The sequence below is a fragment of the Styela clava genome, chromosome 6 (genome assembly GCF_964204865.1).
Source record: "Styela clava chromosome 6, kaStyClav1.hap1.2, whole genome shotgun sequence".
NCBI lineage: Eukaryota > Metazoa > Chordata > Ascidiacea > Stolidobranchia > Styelidae > Styela > Styela clava.
This window is the reverse complement of record NC_135255.1, coordinates 16,589,839-16,606,689: the sequence shown is the minus strand read 5'-3', so window position 1 is coordinate 16,606,689 and position 16,851 is coordinate 16,589,839. Positions and strand designations below refer to the sequence as shown.

Below are 16,851 nucleotides of genomic sequence, written 5' to 3'. Positions count from 1 at the left end.
ATGTCTATAGCAGTGGTTCTCAAACTTTTTGGGCCACGCATCATCTCATTTTTAGAATTTGTCAAGTCTTGGGCCACACCTCAAAAATAACTAGCTATAAATAAGCTACAAATAGCATATAGTAAGGTGGAAGTATGTTTTTTAAATCACATGTTGAAAATATGCGGATGGAACGTAAATAATGAAATGAGGAAACGAAGTTTCAAAAACAAGCAAAATTTTTTATTAATTTTATTAGTACAGTTGCTTTTGACTGGAAAAGTAAAACAAATTGATCAAATTGTCTACGACCCCTTCTGGGGTGCGCCCTACCGTTTGAGAACCACTGATTTATAGTGTTTATTCGTGTTGACATTGTTTTCTCAGGTTGGATTCAAACCAGCAAGAGGAATCCGTAGTGCGAAGGACGCTCGTACTTGGCTTGCCTTGATGAAAGAAGAGTTGGGTGATGAATGGATGAGAAATGACTTGTTTCGGATTGGAGCTTCCTCCTTGCTCACTGATATTGAAAGACAGGTAAAACAAATTGAGGAAATGTTGCCAGGTGGTTCAGCATAATGGCATAATGGAAAGTTTGGGAAACCCTAATCTATATGATTCTATGATTACCACATAACAGACCTTGTTTTATACTAGGCCACATATTCTTATTTCAGATATATCACTATATCACCGGGAGATATGCATCTGCTCATTGGCTACCAATAGCATGAGTTCCGAATGTCAAGGTATAATCACTTCCAAAAAATTTCCAATGTACGGACTATTTTAGGAAGTACTTTGGTTTTGAGCATTAAGTAAGGGCGCTCCCGTAGTATGTGAACCAAGATGGTGGACACCGGAACATAGTATGTGTACCAGGTTATGGTTAGGTCATAATATCTTTCCAATTTTCCTTATTTTAGTTATATTCCGAGTTCAGGGACTAGCCAAGTGACTCCCGTAATATTTGTACCTGAAATTGACTGTTGGAGAAATTTCAATTTAATCATGTGTTTTATTGGGGGATCTTCGATTGCGTGCAAATTTTACTCAATATAGATTTTAAAGATGCAATAAATAATATACACACTTTATCATTTTCTTTGTTACTCATAGTCCTGTTTTGTTGGGGATTTTTTTCAAACATTAGTAGAAAGTATGAGTATGTTGGTAGAATGTCCTAATCATACAATGGACCACAGCCTTTTGTCTCGTTACTTTGCACGGATATAGATGACCAATTGCAGACATACGAGCATGAGTAGCGGAGAGGGCTTAGTCCAACAGTGGTACCATTGGCATTCAATCCAATTCTCTTCAAATTATTCGCACCCCACGCTGGATTTATTAGGATGAGATATTATTTTTATTGGATAAGCCGTACCACCGCGTCTGGTCCCGTTACCAGTCCATGTCGGGTATGGAATTAGTTAGCCAGTTGTTTGTTTCGGATGCATGGCCTTGCTTGTGGATGAAGCCGTAACCGACCAGTGGTTATGTGAATCACCTTGCTACAATACTCTCACAAATAATTATACCCCATGTAATTCAAATCTGCAACCCAGGCCGGAATAATCCGACGTGAAATGGCGACAGTTCATTATCCAATAACCAACATTTTGAGGATGGAGTACCTTTTTGTTTCTTCTCCGGGAATGTATGAATTGCAGCCAGCTTTATACGATTCGAGAATCGAGATGCATTTATTCAAATTCAGGAAGCTTGGTCAAAGTTTGTGTGACTGAGAAATATAAATTGCCTCAAGTTCAAGCTATAAATGATGAGTGACTCAAATCAGGCAATAGCGCGGAAGTTGAAACAATATATGTGGGGTTACTTGACCAATCAAGTTCAAGCTTAACAGCAACAGTGCAACCTTAACGTAACAATGATAATATACACAACTTCACAGACAGACTAGTGCAGGGGTGGGCAAGGTTTATGAACAAAAGGCCAAAATTTTTGCACACCTAGACTTGCGGGCCATGTGAGTGTGACGTAGAAAATTACATTTCATGAGCAATATTTACAGTCCTAGATATGCAAATACGGAAAACAGTAAGCCCCGTGCCAAAACTAAATTTAATGCCAATCTCGACACATTCCTTGAGCAATTTTTCAGCTAAAACATTAAAATTTGGTTCAGTGGGGTTGTGGCATCTTGAGGCGGGCCAGATTAACCTACCCAACGGGTCGGATTCGGCCCGCGGGCCGTAGTTTGCCCATGTCAGCTCTAGAGTCTAGATCAGTGTTTCTCAACGGGGTTCCCCAAGGAGCCCACAAGGCAATTTCAAGGGTCCGAGGAAATTATAATTTTTTGTTATTTGAAGGTTACATTGCAAGCTCATGCGATGCGGTTGCCGATACTTCGGCGGTAAACATGGTATAAATAAAATATTCATACTTTTAAATGTGTTATTGTGACATACCAATTCCTAAAGTAACAAACCCATGTGGACAGACATCGATCTCTCAAAAGGCTTATTTACCTGGCTACTTATCGCAACGAAGTAATGAAGCCATCAAAGCTTAAACGCCACTTGTAGCAGAAACATTCACAACATGAGAAAAATGACCTACATATATTTCTTCAAAATACGAGAACTATCTCTGAAACGAAAAGATGGAAGGCAATTGGATATTCTCCACATTGAAACACAAGCTTTCTACGAAGTGACGTCACAAATCGCCAAAAAAAAAATTGCGCATGATATAGAAAAAACGCTAGTAAAGCCCTGCGCTTTGATGTAGAGGTCCGTGACTACATTGGCGAACTAAGGAGGTCCGCAAACAAAAAAGGTTGTGAAACACTTCTCTAGATATCCTTGAAGGGTAATCATCAATATGTCAAAAGTACCGTATCCATCAAAATTGTAGTAAACGATCAAACAATTTTCATATATATATATATGGTGGGAGCTGACTTCTATGACCGTATGGTCGTATCGCTTCCTCCTGTCCATACCAAAAAAAAATTTTTTTTTGCTAGTTCTGCTATTTTACTGATGACTATTTTTTACGTTTTTTGGTTGACGAAATAATAAAATCTCTCTCTCTCTCAGACATATTTCATACACGGTTGTTATATTACCTAGTTTCCGTGTTTTTCTACCTAAATATATCAGTTTAAAGTTTTAGTTTATTGTAAATCACTACCAAAAAGCCGATAGACTAAATTAAAGTAGGATATCCGCACATTTAAATAGCATTCATTGAACATTTAGAAGAAAAATGATGGTTACGAAACAAGTAAACCCTTTTATATCCACTAACTCGGAAAATTAATCTCAAAATGAGCATCAAAAACTTTGCAATGGTAAAGTATAGGAAAAAATAGGGGTTGGCAAACATCCGTTCGAAAGGTTATTGAGCAGAACCCATACAATATGTTCCAAAACTACTGGGTTCCGTTTTTCGGGTCACCCTATAATAAGTGCTGCGAGATACTTGCGGTGGACCGATGAGATTTTATTATTGACAGTAAAGCAATTCTGTTTAGTCCGACCTAATGTAACAACGATTATTCATAAAGCTTGGACATTTATTTTTTCATTTCTGAATATTTAACTATCGACAAACTCTACTTGATACTCAGTTTCATCTAAAAGTACAATAAACCCTTATTTTATTCAAGACTATGTCAGATAATTCTGAAAAGCATTAGGAAAATGCTAGTTTATGCACACAGGAATGTTTTCTTGTATTTTCAAAGCAGCCTTGCCTTGGCTTACAAAATATTATGGAATCAACATAAAATTGTCATTTGTATCGTGGTTTGACAGAAATTATTAAAAACTAAGAATTAATTTTCCCGGCGCCATATACTTTACCATAATAAATTTTCATGCTTATTTTCAGAGTTCCTTTGCAAGTTTGCGCTTACAAACTGGTTTACAAGTTTAAAAACAATATTTCGATTCAAAACATTCAACTATGTGTAGTTTGAAAGCAATGGAAGCAACTTTTAACCTAGTCTATCACAGGTTTTTCTGGACTAAATCTTAATTGCTACAGTTGAACTGAAACACCTCGGGAGTCACAAATATTGTTAAATAATTCGATTTGAATCTTGCCACCCTGCCACGTATTAAAATTAGTAATTGTCCAGTTCGGGTTTAGAATAATTTCAAATTTGGGATTTCAGCGCATTCAGAACCCTAACTGGATAATTACTCTTTTTATTTTGAGCGGCGACGGGGATGTTTTTGGCGGGGGCTTTCTACTAAGAATCCTTTGATTTATAAATTTGGTAACACAGCAAAAAACTTCACAAACTCACGCAATCAATTGTTACATCACCATTACCTTATTGCTTAATGGTCTTTGTTACGTAAATAAACAAGAAAGACGATGCTCGTAGAAACAACCACGTTCGTGTGTTCAGCAACAGCGGAACCTCATTTTAAAACAGGCACACACATCGCACTGAAGTTTCCCAAATAAATATTTCAAAAACTCTGTCTTATCATAAGTGTACAAAAATTTTATCCATTGCCGTAAATGTTTGAGAGTCACGGCTCTCTCTATTCACTCAGACAAAACTCCATGTCTGATTCTAAAAATTCGCTCATACTGTGATTTCGAGTGCCAACTGTCAGTGTTTTTTCAATTCAATTTCCAATTCGTTTATTATACCGGTATGGTTGTTGTCACTAAATTTGAATAACTGAATAGTCATTAAAATTGTTTTCTTCAAGTTTCACTCCAATTGTCGCAGTAGTCATGATAAATTGACTCAAAAAAAAAATTCTGTAGTTAATAGCTAGCGTCAAATTTTAACGGCGGGTGGTTTAAAAGCCAGTTTTAAGCGGGAAATACCTAAAGTGTACAAGGCATTGTCTGTGATCAAGGGTTGGGGAACGTACATCTACTTCTATATTATCACTGTGTCGCTGACACGATGACTTTAGTAGTCTCTCGCGGTCCCTCGTCAATTGCGTAAATATTGTATTCCAGTATATTTTAATTGATGTTTTGTCATCTATTTTGATCAATTTTGTTTGTACAATATTTAATGCACGGCGAAAATAAAAAAATCTGAATCTATCAGAAGAGAGTTTAAAACTGAAATTTCCCGACAAAGCCTGCAATTTTTTATTCATTTGTAGACATACTTGACAAGCAAACCGACGATATATGTCAACGTGCTTATTTTCTTCTCATTCATATTTAAGTAATTTCTTGTTTGTTTCGTGGAATATATATCAGCAAGTTATTGAAAAAAACATTGTTCAACTTCGCTGCTTGCGTAGCTTCGCGTAATGGCTGCTTATCCGACCTGAAGTGAAGGTTTGCTTCTCATTTCTCGTGTGACAGCACCGCGATGTCTAGAGAAGATGCGATGACAAGCGTTTATCTAACCCCCAGCACACTTTGTCAACCCCGGCATAAGTATAACCAATACTTCTGTATTAGTTGGAATAAAAACATAGAAACTTCTGAGCCATTCTTTTTTGTTTATTCCTAAACCTCGATGGATTTGAATAAACTCAGTAATATAGGACAACAACGCTACATTTTAAATCGTTTCCCGAGTAACAATTGCACCAAAGTTCGAAGCCATTCATCAAAGTTTGTCCAGCAGGTACAAGTCCAACAGAAAATGTCGGTTTCATTGTAAGTTTCTGTTAAAGCACTGTTCTTCTGTTAAATCATATGATGTGACTTTTCCAAAAACGTACTGTGGTAAAAATGTAGCTTATCGAATAAATACTTTCGCGACACTTATTGAACCTTTCGTGCTAAGCCCCCGCCACTAATGCTAAAATGTGAGATTGGAGAAAAAACACCCGCCACTTTTTGAAATAAAAAAAATTAGAAATGATCCAGTTCGGGTAAAGAATGAATAGAAAATCTGAATATCCAGTACAATCTGCATTCTTAGCCCAAACCAGATAATTACTACTTTTCATTTCATTATGAACGAAAGCTTATTTACGAGAACTTATGTTTGCCCCTGATTTTATATTTTATGAACGTAAATTAAGAGACACAGGTTTGCGAACTCGTATACCATAAAATCCAGGACACGAAGAGAATGCGTGCAGGACTGTTTTAAGTTTAAGTGCACACGAGGGTTTATGGGAATTTGACTCTTTAGATAATTTTCAATCAAAGGGTCCTTAGAGGCCAGTATTTTAATATGCCCGTGATTAGTTACTTCGAGCCGAACACAAAAAGTCTACGCAACCGGGGCGCTGTGATTATTTGAATAAGAGGTCTGTATGGTCATTGGTATCTAAAATTGATGAGCATCGATGAGCTCTCCCTTCACAGTACAGAAAAGTGCATTTGTAGGGCACAAAAAATAGTGGCCTACGGAAACCGTCGCAATTTATGGCTTGGGACATAAGGATGGTATAAAGCAGTGATTCGCAACCCAAACATTTTTGCCAAACCGAGAACAATTTTGCCAATTTTTGTTCTTTTCAGGTCAGAATATTCGTCTTAGCTATATTTGGATGAATGCGAAAATCAAATATATTAGTGTGTGAAATTTATACACGGAATACCAGACGTGAGATCGGTTTTGTAACAGTATGTTCATGCTGGTTTATACCACCTAAATCAGCTTACCCTTCAAACCTTTATACCAGTAACATAGTTTTTCTTTACAATAAAGACAATATTTCGTTGCATAAAAATATATCGTTGCATATCACGTGGATAAGTTTAATTAACCACCCGACGGTGGCGAGTAAAGTCGAATTTTTATTCAAATACTAACAGGCAATGCTATTTCTCATTACCAACCAATAATAGAGAATTGCATTTGCATACATAATACGTATTTATTCTGACATGCAACTAGGATTTCTTTTAAAAAAGAGGGACGCTTCACGATTTTGCGTGTCATCCTTGCGCAGGATGAAAGAGTTATTTTCAAAAGTCAGAACGTTGAGTCACCTAGTATAACGAATAGTACAACGGGGTTATAACCAAATATTCGAGTATAAGCCAAAAACTTTGTCAAAGCTTACTAATAGGATAGAGGTGGGATCACAAACTTATATGAAGCGCAAAATTGGGCAGATGTTGCAATCTGCAAGCTTTGGTATTTTAACTTTAGAAAAATCAATATAGCCTAAGTCAGTGGTTCTTAAACTGGGTTCGATCGAACCCCTGGGGTTCGGTGGAGCTGTTCAAGGGGTTCGACGAAGGTGCTCTGAAACAGTTGCATATTATGAGACTTTTTTATCACCCTGCATACTAATTATGCAAAAATAACTATAGTTCATGATGACTAATTACTAATGACTTGAACAATTGAATGGAACAATTAATTGGTGTTACCCTTATTCATATTCTCCCGTACTAATGAAACTTAACTCAATTTTACGGATAAATCGAAGATAGGCAGTAATTGTACATGAATGAATGCAAAATCATAGCGTGTTTGAATTTCACTAGGTGATAAATTTGCGACAAGGAATAGTTTATCGCAGAGCTTTACCCGAAATTATTATGATCCATTCAGGACAACCTCGATATGGCGCCGAATTAATCCTATCTCTATTTCTGTAAAATAAAACAATTGGCAAACGATTTTATTCGCATTTCAGCGCAGTTTAAAGTTTGAAAACAAATTGCTTGAACTACCAACGTTTATGGGGTATATTATCATCTTTTGGATTTTCAAAGTTATTTTTTATCAGTTTTCGCCTGTTCACCCGCATAACTTATACAACAAAAACCATCTGCTCATTCTGCCGCCAACGTCATTGTGACAAAACAATGGTTATTCCCACATGGTTATTGATATCTAAGGTTTCATCACAATGTTCATATTCTATAACCTTGCAAGAATTAGCTTCCGCTTTATGACGTTACGGTTTGGCTTCTAATTTCAACCGTTCAGTACAATGGGGTTCGGCGGGAGCTTGCAGAATAGCGCAGGGGTTCGGCAGGCTCACAAAGATTAAGAACCACTGGCCTAAGTTATCTCCAATTGCCATTTTATGTTTGTCATTGCATTAGTATTAAATAGGCGTAGGATTTTACGTACATGCCTTTTTTCGTTTACAACTTGTACTATTTAAAAATTAGACCAAAATTTACTTAATTATATTCTAAATCAGCTTTTTTGCCGGTCCGCGAGATATTTCGTTGTTTTGTTGTTTTATAACTTAGACCTTACCAAGCGAGCGAAAAATTGTTGCGCGACACCTCGAATTGTCGGACTTTCTGATTGGGAGCCTTGATGCGTGTGTATCATACTCGGTTATTGAACATTAGCTTTGAGTTCTGTGTCTCTTACCAGTTTCTGACGGAGATGTAAAACAAGCAAACAAAGTATAATTTTCTTTTATTTGAACATTCTCGTAAGGCATTGTTATCGTGCGAGTTTAAATATTACCAAGTTATTTGAGGGAAATTCACCGCACTCATTCGAATGTAAAAGTATATCAAAAGTATCGACAGCTTATTGTTTGAACTTTTGGTACTCCCGTAGTATGTGTACTAGTTTAGGGTTAGGCCATAATTTTATTCAGATTTTTCTTATTTTTGCTCTATTACGAGTTCGGACTGTCTGTGTTATCCAAGTGGATTTACCCTCTGCCCATAGGTTTCAGTCCCTTGACACAACTTGATGTAAAATAGGGAAACAAAATTAGTCATCTCATATTGGTACACAAACTTCTGGAGCGCCGATCTTTTTTAGGCGTGGCGTGGACTATTTGGTAATCAGCCATGCGTATAGTCCTCATTTCCGCTTCGGTATTTAAGCGCTTTATTTCAGCGCGTTCTTGGTATTGAGCGCCAGTTGTTGCGTATGTTAATATTCATCGCGGCGCAGAGAAAATGGCATACCACGGCCTTTCGTCCGGTTACCAGTTCATGCCGGGCATGGGATTAGTTAGCCAGTTATTCGTTTTCATATGCATGGGTTTCCAAAGAAGTTTGCGTCCCTTTTGTGGAAAAATAAACTGGCAAATCGACAAGTTATTTGGTGCCACTTCGGTATCTGATCTCAGTGATTTCAGTATTAACCTAATCCAAAGACAACGGGGCTAGGAAGCGACTTCCAGATGCCACTTCGGTAATTGAGCTCACATTAAGCACGTTGAGCTCACGACATCACGTCACGTACAAAATAGGTTTATGGCGCTGAGATTGCGAGGACAATTTCTCGCATGTCAGAGCGAGTGTATGCTAAAATGCTTCAGAATCGTAACAAGTCGTATTTCCCTGATTTGCTACGTTGTTCGTGGTAATGTTGTTTCATGTTGCGCCTTAAAAACACCAATAGCAGTTAACTAAACAATTTTGCCTTGCTGAAGCAGTATTTCTCAAAGGTTTTGAGCCGCGCCCCCTTTCAGAATTTATCAACTCTCGCGCCTCACCTCAAAAATAGCTAACTAGCTAACTATAAGATACAAATAAGAGATAGTAAGGCGAATGTATGTTTTATTCAAAAATACGTTGAAGATACGTGGATGTAATCGCAATCTTTAAACAATAAAGAAATGTAAATATCCAAAATAAGGCGGGCAAGGACAAATCTAACAAATATTTTCATTTTTAATTAGCTTCACGCCTCCTCAAAAATCGTCTACGAAGTTGTGGGGCGCGCCTCACCGTTTGAGAACCACTCTGCTAAAGGAGATAGCTGGGTTTCCAGTATGCGCACAAAATTAGTTACCTCCATATTGGTACACACATTGTTGGAGCGCCTTTACTTAAATTAAAGTCAAATGTTAAAAAACTGTACCGCTGTTATATGAAAATGTGCCCACGAATTACAAAAGCTAGCAAAGTCAAATGTAAATACCCGAAAACTCATTTCCTTTAAATTAAACACATAAGACCTCTCTTGTTTGTTTCGGTGGAAAAATATATCAACAATAAAAGTTTCGATTGAACAACGAAACTATTAAATTTAATAGCAGAGTCATCTTTAAGTTACGCGTTGGTGATCGTTGATTGAAAACGCGAACTAGGTGTTGGAAAGAAATCTAACAAGACCTACAGGGTTTACTCCATATTTCTTCAGTGAGAGGACACGTTAGGCAAGGTGCGATGGAAAACGTGTCTCGAGGCTTTTATTAAATATACCATCCACCAAACGAATAAAATTATAATTCGACTTTATCCATGAAATGCTCCTCTGGATAGGGCGCTCAAATTTATATATATATTTATGACTACATTTTCGCGATACGAATATGATTGTGTGCCACATTTGAAAAAATGCATAAAGTCACAATTCCGTAGTGCGTTTTATATCTGTCACAACCGACTTACTGGTCGTATTTACAATTTAAGTCAATAATTTGAAAAATTTATTTTACTTCAAGTTTGTCGACATCACCTGAAAATGACAAAACATTTTGGGGGAATGGAAGTAATGCAAAAGAGAGTACAAATTCTTCTGTGGGTCGTTCATCCACAATTACAAATGTTGATAAGAAACCGATAAAATCAGCCAAGTAAATAAAATAACAATTATATATAGAACTAATCAAATATTTAGTTATACGATAGATTCAGAACGTCAGCAAAACTATATTGGTTTAGTGTCTAAAATCGAGTTTCACAAGAGTCTTACTCCTCGTGATCCGGTAAAATATGTCTAGTTGGACTTGCATCTCAATATATATGTTAAGTTGCTTCAAACCCAACAAAATAATAAACCCGCGTGGTCAATACGCCGTATTCATTGGTGTGCATGTTTTGTTTGTGTGGCGTATGATCAACTAAGTGGCTCCCACCCAACCTTTATCTCTCGACTGAATGACGTATGGCGAACAATGTGTTACGGTTGAAGCCATACGTAATGCTGTTCGGTTGCGCAATTTGGTTCTAACCCAACCCGTTTTAACCAAACGAACGGTGTTTTTTTTTTCGATTACCGATCTATTGGTAGCTATTCAGAAGCAATTGAGGCTATTGCGACAAGCAAAATGTTCCTGAACAATACAGCGAGCTCCAAATAAAGTGTCATTCCAAATAATTTTGTCTTCAGACGAGCGTCCGTCCGTTTCTGTGACTCATTCATAATGCTGATTGGTAACATATTTTAGCGTTTCTCTTTTCAACACTTTATATGCGAATAGCAGTGAAAGGATTCGATAAAGTTGCGTTGAACTCGTTCTCATAATTGACGAATGTGACATCTTGACTTTTGTTTTGAACGTTTGAAGACCGCGGCAAACGGGTAAGAAGCACTACAGCTGACATTGAGTGGTCTATTTTAAAGAATATGTATCAGATTTATGTTTTAGCATGCCATATTAATGTAGCTTACGTAGTGACATACAGACATTTTCCAAAATAATCGAACACGTTATTAATGTGTTCGATACAAAAAGAACCTGTTTCTAAAATTTTGAATTCCTATACTGATAATGATTGTCGGAGATTGTTCCTTGAGACGAAATCCAGACAAACGTGGTGGATCTTGGTGCAATAATTGTGTTTTCATCGATAAGTCCGTCCGTGTTTCAAAACTTCGACTAATTTTGGTATCGTTCCCATCGGAATTTAGGATAAGATAGGATTTACATATTCATCTTTGCGGAGAGGAAAGCCTCTTTATACTACTCTATACTGCTCAATCATATGGCGAACCACGGCTTCTCGCCCGGTTACTAGTCCAAGTTGAGTGTGGGAATAGTTAGCCAGTTATTTGTTTTCGGAAGCACGGACATAACAACAAAATAGAAATCGTCTGTGATGTCACAGACCTTGTTTTCATAAAGAAAATATTTTAGTACTCGAGATATTCAACCGATTGCAACATTAAATGTCAGTGTTGCGACAACCTATTAATTTGTATTCAATGCAACATTATAAAGCCGAAAGGGTTGCACCAATTTTCAAAGATATGGATGGGCGCGAAATATACATTCGGAAGAATTTCGTTTTTGTTTTATAACATTCAATAGCCGTTCTTGAAATGACTTTCGTACACTTCGACTGTATCACAGGCCCTGTATTCTGATCGCTAACTGAATTCGAATATTGTTTGCACTTTTCTATTACTAGCATTCATTTTGATATTTGTTTTGTCGTGTAAGTCAATTCGTGATATATATTACGAAATAAAAATCACAAGTGAAAACCGTATGCGTGAGTTTTTTAATTATCGGGTTAAGGATACACGAAAAAGTGAGGACTATACCCGCGATGACTGTTAACGATCAAAATTCATTCAAACAGTTAACTTCAAAATGCTTTACCGATTAACTATTCTCATTCTAAACTCTAAACCAGGGGTCGGCAACCTTTTGAACCCAGCGTGCCACTTTATGAATAATGAGCACCTTCACGTGCCAAACATTTTTATGTTTTGGTTTGCATAGTCAACTACCTGATTTGAATAGTAAACGGATGAAAAACAAAGACATAGGTATGAAGGTCACTCACGATTAGTTTTGTAGCCAGAAACAATGTGAATGCGACAATACTAAATAAGATTAAATTTATTCCATCATCTTTGTTAGGGCTATATGTAGCTCACGCTGAAATGATTTTGGCTTCCGTGTGGTACCCATCCAGCCAAGCGCGCAGCCAGGATTTTCAAAAGGGGGGTTCAAAATCGGAAATTTTCATTTCATTCTGAAACAGTCGCCGCGATTACGCGCTCATAAAAAGAGCCGACTTTCTCAGGGTATACCGTAAAATATTCAATTCATGACAGCTACGAGAATCTATAAAATTTTCTTCTATATTGATATAATTGTGTCCAACGTAAATCGCGGTTCCGTCTTCTTGTATCAAAATATAAACATCACTTGTCTAAAATACCGCTCAATCTGTTGGCGTAAAAAAATATGAGATAGACAGACATGCGTGATTGTATTTAGCGTGGATACTTTTATGTGATCTTACGAGTTCGTTATCGCCGTTAGAAAAATCTCGTACAATTAAATACATCAAAAATACATATTTATCGCCTCGAAATCCCCGCGGAACGACTTTTTCGACGGATAATAAGTATTTTTTTGTTGTGCGAAGTAATCAATCCATGACCGGATACGGCCATATTTGAAATGTCTTGCATTATTATAATTTAATTGTCTTCAATTTAACCCGCGTTTGCGTCGACAATATAGATCCGTATTTTTGCCTTTTTGCGAATTCGACAAATCTGAGATGTACTTACAACAATGATGACTCCGCTCTATCGCAATGCTGCCACTAAGATTATTTTTAAGATGAAACCGTTAGAAAACTTTCTAAGTCTGCAATAAAATAAAATTTATTTTAGTAAGTAAAAATAGCGTTTCTAACCTTATAATATAAAAGTAGCGTTTCTAACCTTATAATATAAAAGTAGCGTTTCTAACCTTATAATATGAATCGTATGATATTAACACGAAAATTTCCCACGGCAAGTAAAATAGCAAAATCCGCGCACAATTAATTAACTGCGTTTCGATTCTAGTGACGTTATGATTCTCAACGCCGCTCAAACTTACTGTATGTGTGCCATAGGCATAAGAAATTTTGCAATTTACAAAGGCTAAAGAAGCGTTTTTGATCTGTCGCGGGCCAACTACAACAAACTGTTAAGGTTTTCATTTTTGATATTTTATATTGCCGCTGTTCGATGAAAAAATTTGCGTCGCCGTTTCACTCCTTTATTTGACTAAGTAACTCGCCGCCGTTCTGGACGAGTAGGAAAAGAAAGTAATTATTATCGTTGTCTTTAAATAACTTTTTTGAATCAGGGAGAATAAACACTACTTAAAAGTGTTTACAGTCTAACACGCCACGCTGACAAAAACAATCGCGATTTTATTCTCGACAAAAATCAGCCTAAATTTCTACACTACTAGAATTTGAAGATTTCTTTTGGAAGACAAAGCAAAACGACAGTTACGACACATAACATGACAGACCTGTTTGCAATAAAACTTGGAATTGATTTTGCGTTCTAGGCCCAGACCTGCAGTTCCAAAGGTATAATTCTTCAGCGGTATCATCATTTTCCTAGTGTTGTACCTTTTCTGCCTGCCCGATCGCCAAACCACGATGGAAGGATTTCATAAGTTTAGGATCTGAAATACCTAGATCTAGATCTAGAATATAGTTATTACCCGTTAGTTTGCTTTTGCGGATATGCGCGGGACCAGACGGATTCGTCTTGTACATCAGGCAGTAAATTATTTTAGTTTTTCAACAAAATCGAAAATGTTTCTTTTGCAGGCCATATATTTTAATTTTCTTGATTTGAAAAAATTGAACACTTCACGCTCGCTAACAAATTCCACTATTGTGTCATATAGGTCTACAAACCTTTTCCATCAGTAACTTTTGTATAACCACCGTGCGAAAGTATGTGAAAGTATCTTCATGCGGCATTAATCTATTTCTGCACACTATATGAACAATCTCCGATTTCAAAGTCGGGATTCAGTTGGCAACGCTGATACATTTATTAACAATATTTGCAGTTAACAAACGATTTCCGCAGATGCTAAATTCTTTATATGAACAATGCAGTGTATGACCATGGTGCTCGATAGCGCTCTTCCGACTTCTGTTAGTTGATGAACGCATATTATATTAATTTTTCTTGAATATTTTGAAATAATTGTAATCTATTGATAACAGCAGCAAAGGGGTCCAATTCTAGTTTAGTCTGATACTCTTGGTGTTATGGAGCCCGTGCATAGGTTGACTATTATGTACGGAGCCCCTCAATAAATATATAAAAATTACATGTTGGAAGTCGGACAAGGTCATATCTAAATTACCGCCTTGTTGCCACATTTCAACGCTACGGTTGTCAAATTTTATTGATTTCTTAATTAATTCTTTGGACAGTTACAAATTAGCAAGTCGGTGAACAAGTAAACGGGTAACTCGCTCACCCGATAGGTTTCTCTCACGGAGCCCGGGGCTTCATGTGAAGCAAAGTCACTTTGGTATGAAGCCTATCTGAGAAACCATGTTCTCTAGTCTAGTTGTGACACCTTTTTTACTTTCCGAACTCTTTTCCTTTTTTTTTCTCTACAAAGTGACAATTTTTTTAAAGAAGCGAAAATGGAAGCTTGCATTGCAGATAGCGGGAGTGCTAGAGGACAAAAATCTAGCTGCGAACATCACACTATGACCATATAGTGCGTCGAATTGGTTGTACTGAGTGAAAAACGCGTTAATACGGCTATCAATCGGACAGAACATCGGATATAATTAAAGGATAAATCCGCAAACCAAAATTCCAACTGCCGATGGTTAAGTTCGTCAATTTGACCCTTTCTCGTCTATTATGCCGGCTTATCTCGGTATACGGATAGATACGAGGATACCGTTTCAGGACTTGCTGCACATTATTTTAATTCGACGTGGAGGTTTATTAACCCTCACGACCTTTCTAAAAAATAAAACTGCAAATTGACAAATTCTAGTTCAAGTATTAAATTACGATATAGTTGGCATAAATCTAATTTCAAGAAATTTAGAATCAGAATAGTAGAAGTTTTAGGGAATAGTGCATGTTTGTATGACTATCAATATATATTTTTTATATTTTCTTATTTATAGCATTTAAAAAATAATTCTCCGGCCTTCATTTGTGCGAGGTTATGTAAGCCATCATATTTGTTTGACTTTGTTTTGTTCTGGACTGACTTTCGGCTCCGTATTTAAATTTGTTTTTATCTCAACAATATCCATTTCTACCTTCAAGATTCAAGGAGTTTAATGGCGGAACAAGCTCATTATTCATCATTCACGAAAAACCGTTTCGCCTCTCAGAAGAATTTCGTCTAGTCTGGTATTTCGGTACGGAATCAATTATTTTTAGGTTTCGATTTATGATATCGCCCAATAATGCAATGCTAGGACAATTTTTAGTCAACATCTTTTTCGTTTTTTGCTCCCCGGGTTTCGGTTCACCCTCCGGATTAAACGCATTTTGGGACTACTCATGCATGTTCTCCGGTTCTGAAATCTGAATACGATGTATTTTTTATGATAATCATGGATGTCGAACATTGCGTATTGAGAATATACATCAACTTCATTTTTAACTTGTACGTATAAGCGTATGAACTTATTGGGCGACAAGATTTTGTTTACGCCGCCATGTATAATCCTGTTAACGATGAGATATGATGAAATTGCCCAATTAACGAGAGTACTTTTCCGTTGTCCGACCGAGATTATCAAAATAACCCTGGGTCAAATGCAAAGTCTATCTCCTCATTGCTAGCTACCTTGCATTTACTGATTATATGTCAACGTACAAACACACAATATATGATTCTGACCAAAATATATTTAGAAATAAACAAAGAACTTATTTTATCAGGACTATTTCACGACTCAAGAAACTTATACATATACAAGCATTCGAGATGAATGTGACGCGAAATAGTCGGTGCAATAACAACGTGGACATAATATGTCGTTTTTGCAGATTGTGAGAAACCCCAAACTATACTTAACCATGGTTTCATTGAACATAATTTCAAAAAATAATCTTTTTCAGGCATCATTGCTTCCTAAATCTCATCATTGCTTCTTCTATAGTTTGAAATATTCGTAGTATGGGAGATTTTAGTATTTAGGTCGAAGGATCCAAGACTTGTCATTTAAAAAATTGCCGATAATATATACCCACGATGTCCATAACAAATTGTTTTACCATAATTTTCTTAAAAATCATACGGTTTTCGTGTCCCACGTGAAATACAAATGTCTGTTGTCTGGGACGTTTCCCATGGGAACCCCATTTATAATTCATCCAAAATCAATAGGCTTCTGGTCCAAGATATGATGAATGCGTCAAACAGACAAATACCTATCTACATACTTACCAATCGAGATCGATAAGTAATTGAGTCATCAATAAAATTTGACAACCGTAGCGGTAAAATGTGACAACAAGGCAGTAATTTATTGAATATGACATTA

The 16,851-nt window shown here is 36.7% G+C and overlaps 3 protein-coding genes across 8 annotated transcripts in view; 2 read left to right on the top strand and 1 right to left on the bottom strand.

Moving 5' to 3' along the window:
* The window catches only part of LOC120330257 (uncharacterized), a 292,402-nt gene extending 291,326 nt beyond the window's left edge, over positions 1–1,076 (top strand). For all 3 annotated transcript variants that reach the window (XM_078113709.1, XM_078113708.1, XM_078113710.1), the window contains one exon: positions 367–1,076. The gene's annotated coding sequence lies outside the window, so the exon portion shown is untranslated. The remainder of the gene's footprint in view (positions 1–366) is intronic.
* The window catches only part of LOC120333357 (deoxyribose-phosphate aldolase-like), a 128,111-nt gene that overhangs the window by 7,134 nt on the left and 104,126 nt on the right, over positions 1–16,851 (top strand). The window lies entirely within an intron of this gene.
* Positions 1–16,851, bottom strand: part of LOC120330887 (uncharacterized) — a 394,767-nt gene that overhangs the window by 353,668 nt on the left and 24,248 nt on the right. The window lies entirely within an intron of this gene.